This window comes from Amphiprion ocellaris, chromosome 3, assembly GCF_022539595.1.
Source record: "Amphiprion ocellaris isolate individual 3 ecotype Okinawa chromosome 3, ASM2253959v1, whole genome shotgun sequence".
NCBI classification, from domain to species: domain Eukaryota; kingdom Metazoa; phylum Chordata; class Actinopteri; family Pomacentridae; genus Amphiprion; species Amphiprion ocellaris.
This window is the reverse complement of record NC_072768.1, coordinates 39,676,110-39,696,829: the sequence shown is the minus strand read 5'-3', so window position 1 is coordinate 39,696,829 and position 20,720 is coordinate 39,676,110. Positions and strand designations below refer to the sequence as shown.

The 20,720-nt window shown below is 36.0% G+C and overlaps 1 protein-coding gene across 9 annotated transcripts in view; it reads left to right on the top strand.

Annotated features, from left to right (window-relative positions):
• The first annotated feature begins 1,397 nt into the window (after nt 1-1,397).
• The window catches only part of mical2b (microtubule associated monooxygenase, calponin and LIM domain containing 2b), a 99,485-nt gene continuing 80,162 nt past the window's right edge, over nt 1,398-20,720 (top strand). For 2 of the 9 annotated variants that reach the window (XM_055009352.1, XM_055009350.1), the window contains exon 1: nt 1,398-1,622. The gene's annotated coding sequence lies outside the window, so the exon portion shown is untranslated. The remainder of the gene's footprint in view (nt 1,623-20,720) is intronic. The other 7 variants (XM_055009349.1, XM_055009351.1, XM_055009354.1 and 4 more) reach the window with 5 other exon arrangements.

Below are 20,720 nucleotides of genomic sequence, written 5' to 3'. Positions count from 1 at the left end.
GAACCGTCTTCTTTTATTCTCAGAGATTTAAAGGTTTCTCAGAAAGTTTTCTGCTTCTTCAGAGTCTCCAGCTGAAGAACTTTAGACGATGGTTTGTCGTGTATGTTGTATGTTTTTTCTTTATGCTATTCTGTTTGACCAAGAACCAAAATATTAAAAATCTTTTAATGAAAGCTCCAAAAATGCTGCAAATTCTCGCATTTTCTTTGTGCATCTCTGACTTGTTGAAATATTTTTTTTTAAAAAAAGGAACATTAATGACTAAAAATATTGGTCTTAATACGACTCATTGTGTGTGTTTAATTTTCTTCCTGTTTGTAAAACACTTTAAACAGCAGCTGGTTTGTTTGAAAAATGTCTCAGAATTAAAGTTGAACTGATTTTATCTTTTCTGTTGAGATGAAGACAGAAAGGTTGACAGGTTTTAGGCTCAGACTCCTGATTTGTTGAGGAGCTGCAGCTTTTTCAAATCCTGCAGCAGCTCAGTCAAATTTCCCAGAGAGAAACCAAGCAGCAGCTGGCTTCCGGTAAATGTAGTTTCAGAATAAAATAAAGTGCAGCTGACTTACAGAACGTGGTCTCAGAATCAGTTTATTGTTGGCTTTAAAACATTTAATTAAAAAGAACTTTAGCTTTAAACATTTGGCTCAATGATACGTGATATCATTTGTTTATACCTGCTTGCTCTCTAATTCTATAGTTATTTACTTTGGAGTTTTATTTGTTTTCAAAAAAATATTTGTAGTTTTAAAGGACTTTGAGCTACGTGTTTAATAAAATGCTACACAAATAGTAATAAATATTCTCATTTTTCCTTATTCTTTTTATTTTTTAAAGTTTTAATTAATTATTTTTTCTGTCATTTTCATCCAAATTTTTCTTAGACATTTGTTCTTACTTTTATGCTTATTCATAATCTTATTGTTTATGGAGTAAGAATTCTTATTCTTGCTCTAATTCTTTTTCTAACTCTAATTTTCTTCATTATGCAATTCTTAAATTCTTATTCTCAGTTTTATTCAAATTCTTGTTTGTACTCTAATTTCTGTTGTGTTTGTATTCATGTTTATGTCAACCAGAATGACATTCAGGAAAATAATGAAGAATAGAATAAAGAAAAATAAAATAACTATAGAAAATAAAAAAATAAAGTAAAAAATATATAGATGTTCACAAATCTAGAAAATAATATATATACACAGTAGTGCAAAACGACAATAGCTGAAATGAGAAATTTTCAATATTATTCTTGTATTAACTTCAACATCATTTTCTACTATTCTAGTTTTTCCTCTAATTGTTTACGACTTGGGTCAGTGAGGCTTTTATTGTGGAAACTCACCGCTCGGGTTTGTTCGTGCGTCACTCGGGCTTTACGGAAATCTCCGATCAGGGGTCGCGGCTGCTCGGCTTGTCTCGTGTGAGCAGCAGCGGCTCAGTAACGTGTTACCGGTAACCGGGTCACATCGGAGCGCCGTTTCTGACTTCCACTGTCGACTTTAGAGCTCAGACGCCGGAGGAGCGGAGGACAGGAGCTGTCACCTCACCGGGCCGGTGTTTTAACGGACTTTCCGGTGTTTGGAGCCTCTCGGTGCTCGGAGTTACCGACCGGAGCGGATCAGGTCAGTCTGAAATGTTTCACATCCGAGAGACTCCGCGGTTTAAAATCAGCTGTTTGTCTGTTTAATGTCTGAAGGTTTAACACGGAGGGACTGAGTTATTAATGGGTGAATTATTGATGGGTGAATTATTGATGGGTGAATTATTGATCATTTGCTGTGGAGGTGCAACAGGTGAACTGGGCCACAGACAAGCAGCTCCAGAAAATCAGACAAACATGAAAACAAGTTAATATTTCTATTTTAAAACACACATTTATCACCTGTCAGCAATCTAACAGGCATTTTACTATAAATATACTAATATACTATATACTACTAATATATATTTATATTTGACTTTCTGATCGTATTCAGACTTTATATCCACAATTTAACCCAACATTTAGTCAAAACCGAATTCGTAGCAGAATCTGACCGATATGCTAGCTAGCAGCTGCTAACGAAATAATTTAACAAACCTACTTTTGCTACTTTTTAATGTTTATAGGATTTTATTTTTATTTTATAACTTATTTAAATGTTCCAATATGGGACTCAGTTTGTTATAGAACTTAAATAAGATTAAAACTAAACAAACTAGATTGATTTAAAGTATTTCATTAAAAGAAAAGTAAAAAAAAAACTAGCTCTCTGATGGCGAACTAGCTTTTAGCTGCTAACAAAATAATTTTGCGAACCTACTTTAGCTACTTTATACAGCACTAGAGGATTTTTTAAATTGAAAAATCTCTTTAAATGGTCCAGTATGTGACTCAATTTGTTAACCAACTGAAATAAGATGAAAACTAAACAAACTAGGTTCATTTAGGAAGTATATTGTAAAAAGAAGAGGAAAGAAACTAGCTATTTGATGGCGAACTAGTTTTTAGCTGCTAACGAAATAATTTACTGAACCTACTTTAGCTACTTTTTACTGCTTTATAGGATTTATGAATTTAAAAATCTCTTTAAATGGTCCAATATGTGACTGAAGTTTGTTATGCAACTTAAATAAGACAAACACTAAACAAACTAGATTGATTTAAACTATTTCGTTAAAAGAAAAGTAAAGAAGCTAGCTCTCTGATGGCTAACTAACTGACACAGCTAAAATAAAAATAAAAAAAAACTCAGATTAAAGCGCCAGTGTGTTACTGAGTTTTTTAGCTGGTATAAATAACAGAAAACAGCTTAAATCAAATCACATAAATGAAATTATAGTTCATTATACTCTTAAAAAATAAAAGTAACAAAGCTATCCCTTTGATAGCTAACAAGCTAAAGATCGCTAGCCTGGCTTAGCAGGGCAGCTCTGACTAGTGGATTTCTGACTGATTTTGTTTGTTTTTTTGTTTCACCATATATTTTAAAGGATTTAATTAATAAATAAATAGCTAACAAGATAATGTAACCAAAGCAGAATTTACAAAAATCTCTTTAAATGGTCCAATGTGTGACTGACTTTGTTTTACCACTTAAATAAGATGAAATCAAAACAAACTACAGTGATTTAAACTATTTTGTAAAAAGAAAAAAAAAAGAGACTAGCTCTCGAGTGGCTAACTGGCTAGCTAGCTAACTGACCTAGCTAAAGTAAAAATGAAAAAAAAATCAGATTAAAGCTACAGTTTGTTACTAAATTTGTTAGACGGCATAAATAATAATAATAAATAAAAGCTGAAACCAAACTGAATAAGTCAAATTATAGTTCATTATACTCTAAAAATTAAAAGTAATGAAGGTAGCCCTTTGAAAGCTAATAAGCTAACGACAGCTAGCCTAGCTTAGCAGGGCAGCTCTGACTCCACTGGATTTCTGAATGTTTTTTTTTATTTAATCACATATTTTAAAGGATTTAATTAATTGATAAGCAGCCATAATTCACAAGAACTAAAAAGAAAAAAGACAAAAATAAAACTGCGCGCCAGCTAGCTAGGTGTTGCTAACAAGATAATGTAGCCAAACCAAATATATCCAGAATTTAAAAGCTAGTTTTTGTGTTTCAGTTAGTAGTAGCTGTATGAGTTTTCTATGCCATGTAAACTAAACTAAATAAACTAGTTGTACTATGGAAAGTAAAGGATTGATATTCATTCTTGTAAAGCTAACTAGCTAAATGTTAACTGGGATACTTCAGTGGTTTAGCTTCTGACTCTAGCTAGCTGGTAAATGCTAACAAGATAATGTAGCCAAACAATATTTAACCACTTTATCCTGCTTTATGTAAATAAATTAAAAGTAAGTTTTAATGCATGTTACTGAGTACATCAAGCAAAAACTTAAACTGTACCATAGAAATTAAAGTAAGAAATGAGCCTTTTTAAAAACAACAAGCTAAACCTAGTGTAAGTTAGCCTGGTAGCTCTGAGTCTGAGGAATGTCTTTATTTGGTTAAATCACATGTTTTAATGTATATAAGTGTACATATAATCGGCCTCCTTTGTAGATTTGTGCATTTTCCCTACGTCCTTGATGAAAATTGTTGTTTTGACGCTGAAAATATTGTTTAGGATCCGAATGTTTATTTAGGTTTCATGTAGCATCTGTGAATATAATTAATGCTCGTAAAGAAGGCATAAAATTAAGATTTTACAACTTAGAATTCTAAAATAATGCGAACTCCAACACAAGCCTTCATTAAAAGGCATTTAATTATTTTCCATATATTTGATGCTGCATCAGAGCTAAAATAACACAATTATATCATCTGTAATCGGTTAACGGTACTAATAATCCAAAAAATGCTCGATATCGGTTCTGATATGATGCAAAGTGAGCAATAAGGGCATCAAATTAGAGCACTTTTAGGTTTAGCAGCACAATTTCCTTGTGAATTTCACCGTGATGCGTCTGAACTTGTAGTTTTCTGTGTTTTTCCGGTTGTTTCCTTCGTACAGCAGGTAGCTTCACATCCTCTGTGGCCTGAAATCCAGTCAGGCAGGACGGCTCATGTTCTGACTCCAGCTGTTGAGGACTAATGTTTCATTAGTGGATAAACTTTCACTCAGTTTGCAGTAAAATAATGGATCAGTCTCTGTCAGAGCTGGACGACTGTTCATACATCGTAGTTTCACGGCTCCATTCATTCATGGATTATCGTTGGAGCTAAATGAGCTTTAAGATGAGCAGTTGTTGCTAGAGGCTGATTATTAGTGTTGGTCAGAAGTAGTTCAGTCAGCAGAAAGAACCGACGGGTCAGAGGTCCGAGAACCGAACAAATCCTGGTTAAAGATGCAGTAAAGACCTGCACCATGAGCACTACCTGGAGCTGGTCTCTGATATCTGGGGTTTATTAGTGGTGGGACGCGATTAACCCTCGTGTCGTCCTGCAGGTCAAAATTGACCCGGTTTAAAGTTTGAAAATGTGGGGAAAAAAAACATATTTTCACAGTGAAACTTCTGATGTCCACATTTTCAACATTTTTGGGAAATTTTTGAACATTTTTCAGGTGGAAAAAAAAGAAATGTTAAAAAAATGTTTCTTATGAACATTTGCATAAAAATCAACCAAAATCCAGCGAATTTCGGTTGATTTTTATGTGAATGTTCTTAAGAAAATATTAAAAGTTTTACAGAAAACTTTCCTCCCAACAAGCTTAATGCGTCTCATCTTCCTTCACTGTTCACCAAACTTTCTGACGTCACTCCTGTGGATCTTCTTCACAGCTAGAAAACAGACTTTAGCTTCATTAGCGCCACCTACTGGGTTCGAGTGTTCATCAGAGTTACCAGTGGGACAGAAATTAGGGAACTGAGAAAGGTGTGATTAAATGCATTATTTGTTCTGTAATTAATCAAAATTAACACTCTAGTTTTTATCTTTCTGGTTGTGCTTTTTTTTTTTTTTAAGGAGAATTTCTCTATTTAGACACTTAGAAACCTTCAGAAAGCTAAAAGTCTGGAGAAGAATTTGCTGATTCCTGAAATATGTTGTATTTTCAAAGGTTTGCTCGTCTGCCAAACAGAAACCTGATGGTTAAATCCAGAGTTTCTAGACTTGAAGCTGCTCTGGAGCTTCTTCTTCTTGTAGCCAAACAAAAAACATGTTTGCTTTCTGTCTGAATCCTGGAGGTTTAAAATGTGTTTACTTTCCATGTAATGTTTGCACAACCTGCAGGTAAAATATTTAATATTTGCTTTGTTTACAGCCGTGTTTGCTCGCTGGTAGAGTTCTACTTTACTGTGTGACTCAGTCGGGCTGTCATGGTCATTGTCATGCAAAACATTGCAATTTAACGATCTAGTTGTCTTTTTCTGTTCATTTTACGCCTCGATTAGTCATAGATTAGTCATATTTCTGCTTTTTTCCCTCTGCAAACCCAAGAAACTGCCTCCTCTGAGTTATTTGGCTCCACTTTTACGTTTAAAAACCAGAATGTTCTGCCGTGTTTGACTTTGCAGCTAAGTCCATAAGTTAAATGTCAGCAGATGTTCGGCTGAATATTAGTGATCAGCTGTAGCAGGAGAGAGACACAAACGGTGCAAAACAACATGGGAATATTGATTTGAATATGACATTTCTGTTAATTTCATCCACCTGCTTTTACACAGGTGATTAAATATCACACAAAATGATCAAATACTTGAGGTTTTGTAACACTTGTGACAAAAAATAACTAGAGGTCATTGAAAACCTCCACATTGTGCTTTTTAACATTCATTTTAGTGAAGAGAAAGAGCATAATGGAGCAGCACAGCTTCATTAAGCTCTAAATTGGACCAAAAAATAAGAATCTGGCTGCAAAGATGCCAGAAAAATATGTCGGAACATGGTGGAATAATATAAAACAAAAAAAAAACCTTGAAAATAATAATACTATTTCAAGCTGATTTATTTACTAATTTTACAGTCGCAAACTGGAAAAAAATGAAATAAAATTCTTTGTAAAAATACAGACGTTTCTTATGGACGTTATCAGGAGTTTTGGCTTGTGTTTATTTATTTTTTTAAAGAAAGCATCTAATTTTACTCAACTTTTTTTTTCTGTAATTTAACAAAGCAGAGAGAATAGTAATTTACAAATTATTTGCAATTTTTCAGTCCTTAATATACGTGTTTTTTTTAAACTTCAAATGACAGAAAAACACATGCAAAACTGATATTTTTTGATGAATTAATACAGTAAAAATAGTAATTTTTTTTTTTACAATGTTAAAGTGTAAAATTCCACAATTTTACTGTATTTAAATCAGACAAATATATTTCTAATAAGGTTTGAAAAATGGTAAATTGTTTATTAAACTTTTTTTTTTGTCCAGTTGTGATAAATTCCAGATGATATAAAGTTCCGTTCTTGGTGTTTTAACGTCTCCGCAGTTCGTTTGGATTTCCAGCCTCTTTTTTTGTGTAAATCAGAGCCGAGCTCCAGTTTGGAATGTTTTTCTTTCATCTCCTCCTAACTGAACCCCGCTGATGTTCATCTTCACGCCGGTGGTTCTTATCTTCGCTGCGACGCCCGAAGGGGGACAGAAAAAAGCCGTTGCACAAGCTGTCACTTCCTGGAATGAGGGTTTGACTTATAAGGGGGCGAAGCTGCAAACGTCGAGACAAAAATACCTCCGAGAGCTGAGAGGAGGCCAAGTTCACATCCAGAGAGTTTCCCAGAGGGAAAAGAAACGAGTTATTTACTCACTAAGGCTCATTTATTAGTAAAATAATGGAAATATTATCAAGGTTCAACACCTTTCTTTGTCTCAAACACAATTATACACAGTTTAACGTGCAGTAAAATGCAGAAAACACTTGTTCTAGACCAAAACAATAAGAATACTAAGATTTCATGAATAAATTATGAGACATTTTGCTGAGGTTTTCAGTCATTTTTAACCATTTTAACAATATTTGGAAAAGATTTAAGTCATTTTGGAGTATTTTTAAATCTTCTTTGGACACATTTTCAACAACCGAGGGCTGCTTCTAACACAACATCACATAATTTTTGGCAATTTTACCAAGGTTTGAGCCACTCTCGACAAATTATGAGACATTTTGCAGAAGTTTGTAGTCAATTTTAACCATATTAACAATATTTTTACTAAATTTCAAGTTCTTCTCACCAAATTATGAGACATTCTGAGGAAGTTTTTAGTCATTTTTGACCATTTTAACAATATTTGAACAAGTTTCAAGTCATTTTAGGACATTTTTGGATCTTTTTTGGACACATTTTGGGCAATTTTCAACAACCGAGGCCTGTTTCTAACACAAAGTCACATAATTGTTGACAATTTTGCCTAATTATTGAAGTTTTAAGCTGCTCTCAATAAATTATGAGACATTTTGAGGAAGTTTTTAGTCAGTTTGACCATTTTAACAAAAGATTTAAGTAATTTTAGAGCATTTTTCAATCTTTGGACACATTTAGGCTAATTTTCAACAACCAAGGGCTGCTTTTAACACAACACAAAATTTTTGGCAATTTTACCAAGGTTTGAGCCACTCTCGACAAATTATGAGACATTTTGCGGAAATTTTTAGTCATTTTGGACCCTTTTAACAATATTTTGGTTAAATGTCAAGTCATTCTCACCAAATTATGAGACATTCTGTGGAGGTTTTTAGTCATTTTTGACCATTTTGACTAAGTCTGGACAAATTTCAAGTCATTCCAAGCCATTTTTTAATCTTCTTTGGATGCATTTTAGCCAATTTTGTACAACCAAGGGCTGTTTTTAACACAAAATCGCATAATTGTTGACAATTTTAGGAGTTTTTGACAAGTTTGAAGCCACTCTCGACAAATTATGGGACATATTGCTGAGGTTTTTAGCTATTTTTGACCATTTTAACAATATTTTGGCTAAATTTCAAGTCGTTCTCACCAAATTATCAGACATTCTGTGGAGGTTTTTAGTCAGTTTTGACCATTTTCACTGATTTTGGAAAAGATTTAAGTAAATTTGAAGCATTTTTGAATCTTCTTTGGACACATTATGGCCAAATTTCAACAACCAATGGCTGTTTTTAACACGTCACATAATTTGAAAAAAATTTTAAGCCACTCTGGACAGATTCTGAGACATTTTGAGGATGCTTTTATTCATTTTTGACCATTTTAGCTAATTTTGGAACACATTTAAGTCATTTTGGAGCATTTCTAAGTCTCTGGACACATTTTGGTCAATTTTCAGCAACCGAGGGCTGATTTTAATACGTAAAAAAAATAAAAAGTTTCCAAATTTATCAGAGTCAGATGTAATTGTACAACATTTAAATCTAATTATGAGACTTTTTGGACAAGTTTTGGAGTCATTTAAGGAGATTTTTGGTTGTTTTTGATAACTTTAACTGATTTTGAAAATTAAAAATACTGTGACATGGTAAACAATCCAGTTTTCAAATTGTTTTTATTTTTGTTAAGTTTACTGTTATTTAACTGACTTCTGCTGCGCTCTTAAATGACAGGTAATAACATGCTGTAAAAAAGTATTAATTTACATGTTAACAGGCCAAAACGTTTTAAGTGCCGTCATATAAATGTAGTATTTTTACACATTTTTCTTATTTTATTTTTGCCGTATCAGTTTTATTTTCCAGATATTTGCTGTTTTGTGACAGAAACATTAAACAACAGCAGGCCATTAATCTAATTCTTCTTATCTTCTAAAGTCATGTAGTTCTGGAGACACAGGGGTCCAAATCCGGCTCCATAAGTTGTTCTTAAATTTAATCTACAGAGAGATAAAGTCCAGACGGTGTGCTGCAGAGTGGAGCTGTTTTCATAGTTTATTTCAGTAACAGTAAAGTCTGTTTGGTCGTTTCTACTGAAGCTGAATCCAGTGTTTGCTGCTTCATGTTGTCCCGTTAAATGTCACCTCTGTTTGCAAGCTGCAGCTGTAATCCATCCCAAACCTCCTCTGTGTTCGGCGCTAAGATGTCCAGGATTAAGGGTTAGATTTCAGGCTCACATTAACCAATTAACGTCCGTCAGACAGATGGAGGTAAAGCCGGAGGAGGGAGGGAGGCTGAGTCACTGAGGAGATCATCTTTAGACGGTAGATCAGGGTTTAGGGCTGCTCTAATGAAGGTGGTGCTGGGAAATAAAACTGTTTTACAGTTTAAGGGAATCACAATCCCAAGCAATTTTATTTATATATATTTCTTGTTTTATTTTTAAAATTTAATTAATTTACAGAAAAAATATGTAAAATAGCAGTTTTTCAGTCCTTAGTAGTCATAATTTTTCTTTGAAACGCGAGCAAACGTCTGTAAAATAATACAAATTTTTGCTGATTTAAATACAGAAACAATTTAAATCTCAAAGAAGTTGATTTTCAGGCTGAGATTGGGCTTGAAAAATGTCAAATTAAAGAAGTAATGCAGCTTTTGTTGAACTGTCTGCAGTTTTCGTGATGTTGTTTATCTCATCTAATCAGGATATTTAATAATCTACGTCCTCAACACTTAATAAATATCACATTTCTGCTGTTATTTAATAATATTACAGCCTCAGCCATGGGATTAGATTTAAGTTTCCTGTTCACACAAACTCTCTACTGTCTGTGTGGTAAAACACATGACTGATATAATATTAATTTCACCCTTAAAGTCCATGAAGATGTGTTTAATTATTGTTATTTATTTAAAGAATAGTTCAGGGAAAATATATCCTCATGTACTTTAAGTTTTACTGTATTTAAATCAGCAGAAATTCAGTGTTTTACAGATATTTGATGTTATTTGAAGAAAATATCTATTAAGAATTATAATGAAGATCGTTTTATTTAAAAAGGTTATTTTACAGGTTTTCTGTTTTTTTTGTTTTGTTTTTTTAAATATCGTCCAAAAAAATCACAGAAAAAAAGTGTTAATTAAAATGTTTGTTTTAAAAAGCAAATTAAAACAAACAAACAAAAAATAGATAAAACTGTAAATAACATCGTTGAGGACAGTTTCACGATGCGTGGAATCTCCAAATACCGCATCTAATTTGCATAAAGTAGAAGTCCAGTCTACTGTATGCAAATGAGCTGCAGCCCTCTCCAGGTAAACACACCTGATCACAGCTGGAAACACTGCATGTGGCTGCTGGTCTGGGTCCGGAGATTCCACGCATCGTGAAACTGTCCTCAAACATCTAAACTAGCTGTGGGTGACATAAAACCAGGACAAATTCAGCTGCTGCAGATTATTTCTCACCTCAAATGCTTTCAGAAATACTTTTCCCTGAAGTGTTTTTGAAATAAAAGGGAAAGTTTGCAGCTGAGCTGCTGTGTTTATCCGACTCATTTGAAGGACTGTCCAGCTGAAAGCTCGGTCATGTGACCATGTAGCGGCCTGCTGTTGGTCCAGCGCTGTCATGTGACCATGTTGTGGTCCAATAGTGACCACCCAGCATCCGTGAGGTTTTCAGATGTGGTGCTGTGTGAGAAAATCACATCTAGTGGACACACGGCTTGAGCTGTTCATTATGTTGTGTCAACTGCTGCACAATACAGTGTGAACTGAAAACATTATCGTCATATATTTCTGCATTTATTGTTCAAATAATTATCAGTAATACAGTGAAAATGAGAGGAAATGTGAATCTTTATTTTGCGAGTTGATTTTGGTGTGCGCCCCTAAATTTTCTGCTTGCTCCTAAAATTTTAAGTTAGTGGCCGCTGTGCTCCTGGGAAAAAAGTTAAGTCTGGAGCCGTGATAAGGTTTTCATTTATTCTTTTGCATAAAATAAATACATTTCTATTGTATTTAAATCAGCTGTTTTACAATTTACAGTGTAGTGATGCTCCTGATGTCAGAAATACTGAATTAATCAGAGCTAAATTCTCCTTTTAGAGATATTTTATCTTTTATGTGTGTTTGTGGATAAATGAGAAGCTTTTATTAACAGGAACACTTCAGAAAACTTCTTCTAGACTCTGATTTTTACTGTTAGCAGTTGAATTTCTGTGTCTTTTTGTATCTGCTGAATCTGTTGGAAGCCTGTCGGTGATTTTCTAACCCTCACTGTGACTTCTGCTCGCTGCTGAATCAGACTGATTTCCATTCATTTGAATTTCTGACATTTCCATGTGAGGAACCCGACAGGATGCAAATCTTTCTTCCTTTTTACTGCTTCCTCGTTCTGATGACTCTCAGAAACAGACCAGAGGACAAACAGCAGATTTCTAGAATAGTTTAGGATCATTTATCAGCCCTTTGTGTGTCCTAAAGACTCTAGATCAGATCCTGGATCAGTTACATACCAGTGAGATGTTTTAGAATCAGAAGTAAAACTTTCACATCCGTCTGTTTATGAAGGAAAGATTCATTTGGATTTCTGATGATTTCAGCTGAATCGATCTCAGAAGCAAATACACTTGGTTTTCCTCCAAAAACTGAAAAAAATAATAAAGAAAAAATGAAAAAGATAAACCTTATTGATCACTTGAGAATTAACAAAAACGCAATGGAAAACTGTAATGATTCAAAAGTTATTTTAAAAAAGGTAAAAAAAAAAATAACAGTAAACAACAGCTGTGAAATAATTAGATGTGTTGCTGATTTAAAAAGGCATCAAATCAGACAGTTTTTTTCATCGTATTTTGTACAGACAGGACAAAACTGTTGGAATTTGCCTGAATTTTTACACTAGATTGTCAGTTTATTGTAAAATGTCTTGTTTATGAATATTATAATGTTGGAATTTGCTTGAATTTTTAACAGCTTTTCTAGTTTTTAATTCAAAGACATCAAATTTACTGTTGTTTTATTTATATTTTGAAAAAAATAGGACACTACGGTGAGAGTTTGACTGCATTTTTACAGTAAATTTTTATAGTTTAATAGAAGAATCCTGCCATAGATACATTTATGAAGGTTATAGTGTTTAGTTTGTATGGAAACAGTTTAGTTTGGCCGTTTTGGAGGCTGCTGTTGAACTGCAGAGTGTTGCTTTGTTGCTTTTTGGTCAATTTTGGCTCAAAAAGGCGTCAAACTTGGTAGTTTTTATGTTATTTTTGCAAAAACCAGGACAATACTGTAGGAATTTGTGGGACATTTTTCAACTAAAATGCTATAACCTTACATAGATAGATAGATAGATAGATAGATAGATACATAGATAGATACATAGATAGATAGATACATAGATAGATAGATAGATAGATAGATACATAGATAGATAGATAGATAGATAGATAGATAGATAGATAGATAGATAGATAGATAGATAGATAGATAGATAGATAGATAGATAGATAGATAGATAGATAGATACATAGATAGATAGATAGATAGATAGATAGATAGATAGATACATAGATAGATACATAGATAGATACATAGATAGATAGATACATAGATAGATACATAGATAGATAGATACATAGATAGATAGATAGATACACTGCAGTGTTTTTGCATTAAATTGTAGTAATCTAGTGTAAAAATTCAGACAAATTCCAACAGTTTTGACAAATTTGACACCTTTTTGATTCAAAATTGACCAAAAATCATCTGTTTTGTTTTCAGATGTTGTGTTAACAGTTTAGTTTGGTAAATTTTAGCTCAAAAAGTGCATCAAATCTGGCAAATTTTATGTCATATTTTGCTTAAACCAGAACCAAACTGTTGGAATTTTCCTGAGTTTTCACATTAAATTCCCACAGTTTAATGGCAAACATCAGAACGTTCTTCACATCATGCTGTTTAGCCGTCTACCATCGTGTCGTTTAACACGTATTCAGACCTACATTTTCTGCTGTACATCAGTGACCCAGTTCATTCTGTTTCCTCAGACTCAGGGGACAACAAATATGCAGCTGATGAGGACTTTTGTCCCTCCCGGAGACCCTTATCTGTAGATTAAATGAGGGTGTGACGCTCTCAGCTGGTCTGATGAAGCTCAGAGATATTCACACACAAGTTTCTTCTACGGAAATACTTCCAGCAGTAATGAGTCTGCTGGTACGTTTCTCTTCATCTGACTTTAATTCTGTAGAAAGGGTTTGTTGGTGAAGAATGGAAAAATAAAACTGAGAAAAAAGGAATTAGCTGCAACATCAGGCACACAATAATAAATAATTTTCAAGGTATTTTTTTTAATGAAAAACTATATTTGAAGTGCTGAATCAGTTTTAATCTACATTCAAAATGCAAATCCTGAAAAAACTTTAAATTTAAGTATAAGAATGAAGTCTTGTTTTTATTGCAGTTTAACCACTGAAAAAGGTGGACTTTTAAAGAATAAAAGATGAAAGGTCGGAGGTCATTAAGCGCCACAGAAGTCTTTGTCATGGTGCCCATTGCTAAATTAGGCACTCAGTTAGAGAGTTGGAGGTCATTAACCACTACGGAGTGACGTTTGTCATGGTGCCCGTTGATTGCTAAATTCCCACAATGCTCTCTGCTTGACATCTCCTCTGGTCTCTACAATATTAAACACAACAGCCAGATTATTCTCATGTTGACGTTAATCATTCCTCAGGTAGATTCACTCAGAGCTCTGGAACATTTAGTTCTTCTACTGATAACACGCTGATTGATTTATCTTTCTCTGCCACTGATCGATTGGTTCAAGAGCCGATTGATTTCAGTTGACAGAGACGTTCTTTGACTGTAATAAGATGTAGAAGGAGCTGAACCTTCAGACAGTTTAAATGTGAGCTGATGTGTTTGTACAAACATGGAATTAAATCTTTTATTTGTTTAGTTTCTTGGACAGAAACCGATACGAGTCATCGGCCTGTTTTCAGAGGAGCTAAATCCTGAATTAGTTCAGATTAATTTGATGGATTCAGTCTGTTGTTGGAACTCGGAGTGAAGGACGGAGGTCAAATACAGAAAACAGAGGATGATTTATGAGAGGAGAAACGGCTTTATCTGGCAAAGAGTTCAGATCACTGTCTTAAAAGTCAGTTTTATACGTTTCTTTATAGTACAACTATCTATACTTTAAGATTTATTCAGTGTACTTCTGTAAAGGTACACTGAATAAACTTTCCTGTATAATCTCAGTAGGCAGTAACTGAGAGGGAGTAATCTCTGGAATTTGCCTGAATTTTTAGTTTAGTTTGGTCATTTTGGAGGCTGCTGTTGAACTGTACAGTGTTAACCTACAGTGGTTTTGTTTTTCGGTGGGTTTTTTTGGTCATTATTGGCTCAAAGGGCATCAAATTTGGCAGTTATTTAGTTGTATTTTGGAAAATCAAGACAAAACTGTTGAAATTTGCCTGAATTTTTAACAGTTTTTCTTATTTTTGGTTAAAAAAGGCATCAAATTTGAGATATTTTATCTGTATTTTTTTAAATGTAAAAACCCTGCAGTATGTCTATTTTTGGACAAATTTGAATATTTTTTTGAGTTTTTGTAGCCATTTTTGGCCATTACAAGGGATGCAGCTATCGATTATTTTAGTAATCCAGTATTCTATCAATTATTCTGGGGATTAATCAGATAATTGGATTCTGCACTAGGCATGTGCGTTACAGCATCAAAAGTGGAAGTGAGCGCTGTGCAACAGAAATAACTGTCCTGAACGCAGCGATAAACACAGCGGCTCGGCTGCAAACTTTCTTTTATTCCAAAAACACTTCAGGGAAAAGTATTTCTGAAAGCATTTGAGGTGAGAAATAATCTGTGCAGCAGCTGAATCTGTCCTGGTTTTAGTTCACGGACGGCTAGTTTAGACGACCGTTTAGACTGCCTCAAGGGATTTTAGTAATCATATTACTGGAATAACTCGAGGAATCGTTTCAGCCCTAGCCTTTACTGAAAATTTTGGGCCAATTTTTGTGTAATTTTAGACAACTTTCCATTTTTGAACAAAAAACACATCTGAGTTTTGATAAAAACTGACACCAGATCAGTTTTACATTTATCCAGGTTCAGATCCAGACATTTTAAGGCTGGATTATCTCAAAAATCAGCCTTAAATTACAAAATTATTGCTACAGACAAAGATTTTCTCTGAAGTGAATTAAGCTTTAGTTTGGTATGAAGCTTTGGATGGTAAAGTGCAGCAGATTGTTTTTACTTAGTATAAATAAGACTTTGTTGGTTGAGTTTCATATTTAATGCACATGACTTGTTAACATGTTAATCAGTTACTTTGTGCTGAAAATAGAAGCTAAGATAAGTTTAGCTATTAAGTTTCATTTTATTTCAGAAATATCAGATAATATAATCAGCTGAGGTGAATTAGAATCACTGTGTCTGAAAGCTGATTTCAGTCATTGTATGTAGCAGACGGGACGTTTAACTCAACTTTTTGAAGTTTAAAACCTGCTTTTTACCTTTTTTTTTCCCAGTTGAGATTCAGCTATGTCGACTCTAAACGTTTAAACATCTCTTTTCCGTTGGGTTGCAGCTTCACTAATCTTAACTCGGACTCTCTTCAACCTCCAACTCTGTGTATAAATAAATATCCCTAAAGCCTGTGAGCATCCTGTTACTCTGAAGAGCTTCTTGTGTTGCACATGAAGCTTCATTATGGACACCTGAAGCTGCTTGAAAGGCCCAGACTTAATTAAAAGGTTGCTTACTCAGAAATAGATGTACAGTAGATGAAGGTTTATTACTAAAAGGTCTGCATGAGTGACAGAAATGTCGTATATTCTGTGATGTTTTTACCGAATGGAAACCCTGGAGAGTTAAAGTGTGTTCTTGTGTGTGGACAGATGAATTGTTTTAACAGTAACGGCTGCTGAAATGTGATTTAAAGTCCTATTTGAAGAGTAAAAACTCATTACAGTGTCAGTTGATGTGGACAGTAGAGGCTGGAGTGGCAATTAAAGGAGCAGTGTGCAGGAACTGGTGGCAAATATCTACTTTTATTTTACAGATTCTCTCTGTAAATTAACATGTTGACTGCAAAAAAATACAAAAAACACAAAGAAAACCCCAGACCAAAATCAAAAATTTGTATTTTTACTTCCTTTTTTACCTTTGTGTATTTAAATAAGCACAAAATATTGTTCTTTTACAGATATTTAAAAATAGAGTATTGAAAAAATGCTACAGTTTAGCCTTGTTTGCTACCTAATAATAATAACAATAATCCAAATATTGAATGCATTGAATATTAAAAAATAAAATATGATACCGTCACCACCATGCTTCACGTCATGATGCTGCCACCACCGTGCTTCACGTCATGATGCTGCCACCACCGTGCTTCACATCATGATGCTGCCACCACCATGCTTCACATCATGATGCTGCCACCACCCTGCTTCACATCATAATGCTGCCACCACCGTGCTTCACGTCATGATGCTGCCACCACCGTGCTTCACGTCATGATGCTGCCACCACCGTGCTTCACATCATGATGCTGCCACCACCATGCTTCACATCATGATGCTGCCTCCACCGTGCTTCATACCATGATGCTGCCACCACCGTGCTTCACATCATGATGCTGCCACCACCATGCTTCATACCATGATGCTGCCACCACCGTGCTTCACATCATGATGCTGCCACCACCGTGCTTCACGTCATAATGCTGCCACCACCATGCTTCACATCATGATGCTGCCACCACCATGCTTCACATCATAATGCTGCCACCACCCTGCTTCACATCATAATGCTGCCACCACCGTGCTTCACGTCATGATGCTGCCACCACCATGCTTCACGTCATGATGCTGCCACCACCGTGCTTCACATCATGATGCTACCACCACCATGCTTCATATCATGATACTGCCACCACCATGCTTCACATCATGTTTGACAGGTTTTTATTACCATTCAGCTCTATAAAACTCTCATCCAACAGCACAAAAAGAGCAAAAACAACCACCAAGTGACAAACGCTGTAAAAACAAACATCTCTATGGTATCTGTTGGTGTCTGACTCAGCTGAAAACACTCTAAATACAGACTGGAGTGAAGATACTGAGACCAGCACATGAATGTGGACAGATAGAGTTAACCACTTCCCAGAGTGCATCCTGCCAGATGTGGTTCTATACAGAGCAGCTTCCAGGGTCATGATCTTTCCCATAACCCCTCAGCTCTGCATATCTCATTAAACATTTTAATGTATTTTTCTCAGTGTTCCGTGTCAAAACTTCAGAACAAAACACAAGCAGGATCAGTGAGCTGATAGCGGGATGTTGTTTCCAAACAAATGTCCCTGTTCCAGCTCAGTGTGGCTCATAGTTTCCCTTTCTGTAGAATTTAGATGGAGGATGAGTAATGTGGATCTGCCAACTGTTGTTGTTTAGCTGAGTCAGTCTGATGGTGTCAAATAGCCTCATGAAACTCTATAACTCCACAAGGACAGCTGGACCATCTGAACAATAATATCACTATCATTTGCAGTATTATTTTCTCATCTCTATATGCAATGTCAGTTTTAGTATTCTGTGCAGTATTATTTTAATACTTCAGTACCATTACCAGCATTACTTCCTGCTTTTTATTCTAGTTTTATTTGATCTTATAGTACTTATTTTTATTTGTACAAATATGTTGTACTTAGATAAGTTCTATCTTATCTTAGCTCTTATAATATATTGAAGACTGCTGGTAGTAAAGGCAGTCAGGACTTTGCACATTAAACTTTCACTTTTAAGTTTAATTTGAACCATGAGATTTCTGTCTGATTAAAGCCTAAATCCATTTTTGAAATCTATTTTCACTGGGATTTTTTATATAGTATATTAAATAAACAGTGTTTTCGGTGCTTATTTTGTAATGTGTGAACTGATGCTGCCACCACCGTGCCCCACATCATGATGCTGCCACCACCGTGTTTCACATCATGATGCTGCCTCCACCATGCTTCACATCATGATGCTGCCACCACCATGCTTCACATCATGATGCTGCCACCACCATGCTTCACATCATGATGCTGCCACCACCATGCTTCACATCATGATGCTGCCACCACCATGCTTCACATCATGATGCTGCCACCACCATGCTTCACATCATGATGCTGCCTCCACCATGCTTCACATCATGATGCTGCCTCCACCATGTTTCACATCATGATGCTGCCTCCACCATGCTTCACATCATGATGCTGCCTCCACCATGCTTCACATCATGATGCTGTCACCACCGTGCTTCACGTCATGATGCTGCCTCCACCATGCTTCACATCATGATGCTGTCACCACCGTGCTTCACATCATGATGCTGCCTCCACCGTGCTTCACATCATGATGCTGCCTCCACCATGTTTCACATCATGATGCTGCCTCCATCGTGTTTCACATCATGATGCTGCCTCCACCGTGTTTCACATCATGATGCTGCCTCCACCGTGTTTCACATCATGATGCTGCCACCACTGTGCTTCACATCATGATGCTGTCACCACCGTGCTTCACATCATGATGCTGCCTCCACCATGCTTCACATCATGATGCTGTCACCACCGTGCTTCACATCATGATGCTGCCTCCACCATGCTTCACATCATGATGCTGCCTCCACCATGTTTCACATCATGATGCTGCCTCCATCGTGTTTCACATCATGATGCTGCCTCCACCGTGTTTCACATCATGATGCTGCCTCCACCGTGTTTCACATCATGATGCTGCCTCCACCGTGTTTCACATCATGATGCTGCCACCACCGTGCTTCACATCAGGATGCTGCCTCCACCGTGCTTCACATCAGGATGCTGCCTCCACCGTGTTTCACATCATGATGCTGCCTCCACCATGCCTCACAGTGGGGACGGTGTGTTTGTGATGATGTCCAACAAACATATCATCTACTCTGATGGACATAAAGCTCCATCCTGGTCTCCTCAGACCAAAGAACCTTCTTCCAGGTGTCTTCAGAGTCTCCACATGTCTTCTGGTGAACTCTAGTCCAGATTTAATTTCAGCTTTCAGTCTTTCTCTTTGTCTCCATAAACCTTTGACTGGTGAAGAACAGACAGCAGTTGTTGGATGAACAGTCTCTAACATCTCAGCTGCTGAAGCTGGAAGTCCTTCAGAGGAGTCATAGGTGTCTTGGTGGCCTCCCTCACTAGTCTCTTTCTTCTCGATCACTCAGTTTTTGAGGATGTCCTGCTCTAGTCAGATTTATTCATTTTCCATATTCCTTCCATTTCTTAATGAATTCAACTGGACTCCTAGAGATCTTCAGGAACTTGGAAAAGTTCTTGTATCATCCTGACTGATGCTTTTTAACAACATTTTCTCAGTTTCTTGGAGTTTTCTTTAGTCATATACCTGTCTGTCTCCCTGTTTTACTAATCCACAGAAGGCCTGTAGATAAGATGCTGCAGTTTTCAGTCAGCCATTTCAACAACAAGGAACAAAGCTCTGGAAACTTTTTTATCTGTTCAGGTCTTGAAATAGCATGAAAGGTCTAAAGGGGTAGTAGTAATGGAGAGGCTACTGTTTGCTGCCAGACTGTTAGATAGCAGAGATCCGAGAGCCCCTCTGGGCCGCTCAAGGATTTAAAGGGAAAGTGTGTGTTTCTTGGTGAGCGTCCGATACGTTGTGGCACCAAAGTGAAGAACCGACCAGGTGTTCAACCTGGTTGGTTCTTCACTTTGGTGCCAGGACATATCGGACGCTCACGGCTGAACAGCCTTTCCTCTGCAGTGACGCACGGTTGCTAGCGGGTTTTCAGGCTATTCAGTTTCAGGGCCGCCATGTGCTGCATGTGTTTAAGTAAACCTACATGCTTATCTGAGCGTGTGCAAGCTGGAAATCCAATCCCCGTCCAGCTCCTCCAGTACAGCAGATTCCATGACTGTAATAGTGAGAATAATGCTGAGAGGCTTCCAGCCGTCGGGATCTGATACTTCAGCAAACGCAGCTTCAAATAACTCCAGAGTCTGTTGTCGGGTAGAGTTCAGGGTAAAGAGTAAATCTACTGGTTAGTGTGAAGGTTATGCATTATATTCAGTCTGAAAAAAGGCTAGATTAGCCCTGGACTGGCATTAGCTTATTAGTTTTACCAACATTTTGAAAATCTGGAATCAACTTGTCCAACATTTTTGTCATGTTTTACTAATATCTGAAAAAATAAAACAGAGGCTCCACTTCGATAATAATATAGATATTTAACTACTTCCATTTCACTACCCTGCTCATCATCAGTACAAAGATGTTTTACCATGCTGAATGTATCTCCAACAACTTAATCCTCTGTTTCCTGTTTTTGAGTAAAGCCACATTTAGTTTATGTGGTATCTTTGCTTTTT